The sequence below is a fragment of the Chiloscyllium plagiosum genome, chromosome 11, assembly GCF_004010195.1.
Source record: "Chiloscyllium plagiosum isolate BGI_BamShark_2017 chromosome 11, ASM401019v2, whole genome shotgun sequence".
Lineage (NCBI taxonomy): Eukaryota > Metazoa > Chordata > Chondrichthyes > Orectolobiformes > Hemiscylliidae > Chiloscyllium > Chiloscyllium plagiosum.
This window is the reverse complement of record NC_057720.1, coordinates 42,437,507-42,440,543: the sequence shown is the minus strand read 5'-3', so window position 1 is coordinate 42,440,543 and position 3,037 is coordinate 42,437,507. Positions and strand designations below refer to the sequence as shown.

The 3,037-nt window shown below is 40.3% G+C and overlaps 1 protein-coding gene across 2 annotated transcripts in view; it reads left to right on the top strand.

The window, feature by feature from the left end:
* The first annotated feature begins 584 nt into the window (after positions 1–584).
* osbpl9 (oxysterol binding protein-like 9) overlaps positions 585–3,037 on the top strand; it is a 172,236-nt gene continuing 169,783 nt past the window's right edge. For both annotated transcript variants that reach the window (XM_043699210.1, XM_043699208.1), the window contains exon 1: positions 585–657. The gene's annotated coding sequence lies outside the window, so the exon portion shown is untranslated. The remainder of the gene's footprint in view (positions 658–3,037) is intronic.

Below are 3,037 nucleotides of genomic sequence, written 5' to 3'. Positions count from 1 at the left end.
TCAATGGAAACAGCCATTTTGTATGTAAGAAATAATCACTTCAGCACTTCTAAAGCTATTGATTTTGAACTTGATCAGATGTCTGTTTGAACATATTGAAAATGTAACAAAAATAATTTATGCCTAGTGAGGCTTTCTGGCTTTTGGCAAATTTTCAGTTTGATTCCTTTTGTTGTATCTGAAAGCAAATGTGCTCAACTATAACTGCAGTAGTACTGCTCAGGAACTGCTTACCTTTTTATTTTAAATTTATATTTGATTTGCACTGATTTATCATTGATCTCATTCTGGGTGGAGCATGCATGTAAGACGTGGGCATGGTATTGCTGAATTATTTTAGCTTTGCTGATGAATTATTTATTCTACCCCATTCTTCTGTAAGAGCAGCATGCACGTATGAATATTTCTGCTTTTGAATTTTGATCCAGTCTCTCAGGCAGGGTTTCTGCACGTGAACCTGATATACTCTGCAGTATTTGGTATCTCCCTCGCCTTTTTCTAAGTTGCTCACATTCCAGTGCAGTAGGTTGATGATGTCACTGCTTATTCATGAGGCTTTTGATCTCCTTGTTTCATAGGGAGCTGTGATTGGTATAGACGATGAGGATGACAGCACCTTCACAGTCACAGTGGATCAGAAGACATTCCATTTTCAAGGTGAGAACGAGAGAGATTCTGACTTGGATTTACGAGGACGCAAGGAGCACTCTGCAGAGAGACTGGATGAAAACTGATGCTTGGCATTTTGTGTGTGAATTGAAATTTTGTCAGTATTTGTGAGGCACCTCTCAGACTGAGTTGAACATTCTGGATCTTGATTTGCAGGTTAGAACTGTGGGTGTTTGACTACACTGAATTAAAAACATATTAAAAAAAGGATCATTTTCACCAGGATTTGGATTATATATAAAATAAAGGATAAGTTATAAAGGGAAAAGAAATGCTCATTATCTGTTTGCAATAGTCTGAACTGCTGGGTCTTTGAACTGTTACTCTGCAGTGTGAGGACTGTGGCAACACAGGCAGGACAGCAACTGAGCCAAGCAGGGTTGTGTCTCTACTTAGACTGCAGATGTGCATGAACAGGAAAGCTGAAAGCAGCATTTGGCTTTAAGGTGGAGCCTTATGTCCTACAACCAAACAGTTTCTTCCATCTGCATTATTTGTCTTCTCTCCTTCATTTCCTTGCCATCATTGCATTTTCTTACTGATCTATAATGCTAATTTGATCAGCTATTGCCATGTTTCGCCACTGTATGCTGTGGTTCTCCGGTAGGAAGGGTAAGGCATTGTCATTCCAATCTTCTGTTATCACTTGTGATTGTGAAGCCATCATTCAATGTTTCCATTAAAAATATCAGGGTGTTTTGGCTCCAAGAATAAGCAAAGGAAAGCTCTGAAGGGGAAAAAAAGGTTGAGAATGGTTTATGTAATTGAGAAAACTGCAGTGAATATACATTGCTTCCTGGTAAGTAAATAATTTGTGTCAGTTTTGCTTTTTAAATGTAATCTGCACTTGTCACTTGCTTTAAGAAATGTAAACTTTCACTGTTCGATGCTACAGATGTTATTGTACCGATTATTCATCTGAGCAAATAACTTAGCACCCAATGTACTTGGTAATTGAATGTAAAAATTCTAATGTTTGTCCACAGGAACCAAAATAACAATGTTTTATACCTGAAAAAAATGTTATCTGAACTTCTTTGCACACAGCACCTGTCTTTTTCAGATAATAGTATGAGGGTATTTTGGGACCACACCATGTATTTGAATTGTAAGCTCCAGTGTTGAATGAACATTGCCATGAAAAGGCCACTTGAAAGTTGGAGCTGCTGATCGAAACACCAATGAAGCGCCCAGCAAAATTCCATTTTTGTTTTTGCTGTCCTGAGTACAGGTATCGAGGGTGCAAATTTAGGTCAATAAATACAGTAACATGGTGTCTCACTACTTTGTGTTTTAATGTTATTCTTAGAATCAATAGCATTAAGAACAGGTACAACCTGAACAGTGAAGAGCATAGCATTAAACCTCCAGACAACATAGTGTGGCCGATGGAATGGTTAGACAAGATGGCAGGCAGATTAGTTAGAAGAATGAAGTGATGCATTTTAATGGGAAGAACAAAAGCTAATGTAAAATACAAGGAATGTTTGAGTAGAGTAAGCTGGAGGTTTGTATGCACAAGTCATTAAAGGGCAGAATCAGAAAAGGTTAACAGAACATATGATGTCATGGGCTTTGTAAAATAAAGGAATAACATACAAAAGCAAGGATATGATAAATGTGTACAAAAAATTGATTTAACCTTAACTCTACCACATTTCTGCTGGTGAGTATGAAGGCAGGAGAGCTTGTAAAATTCAGCAAATGTGAATTTATTCTTCAGAGGCCAGCATCCCATCACCAATCACCTTTTATTTACAAATGCATAGCCTTTGACAAAAGCACTGAGTCAGGCAGTCAGAGCACAATATCCCTGACATTCATCCTTTTATGTCAGCCAGATCTCCCTGATTGGACCAGATTAACAGCCCCAGTCAGAAAATGCACTCTATAAATGTTCAGCTGGCTGACGACATGACACTCATTATAGCATTCTAGATCAGTGGTGCTGGAAGAGCACAGCAATTCAGGCAGCATCCGACGAGCAGCAAAATCGACGTTTCGGGCAAAAGCCCTTCATCAGGAATAAAGGCAGAGAGCCTGAAACGTGGAGAGATAAGCTAGAGGAGGGTGGGGGTGGGGAGAAAGTAGCATAGAGTACAATAGGTGAGTGGGGGAGGAGATGAAGGTGATAGGTCAGGGAGGAGATGGTGGATGGATAGGTGGAAAAGGAGCTAGGCAGGTCGGACAGGTCAAGGGGGCTGGAAGTTTGAAACTAGGATGAGGTGGGGGAAGGGGAAATGAGGAAACTGTTGAAGTCCACATTGATGCCCTGGGGTTGAAGTGTTCCGAGGCGGAAGATGAGGTGTTCTTCCTCCAGGCGTCTGGTGGTGAGGGAGCGGCGGTGAAGGAGGCCCAGCACCTCCAT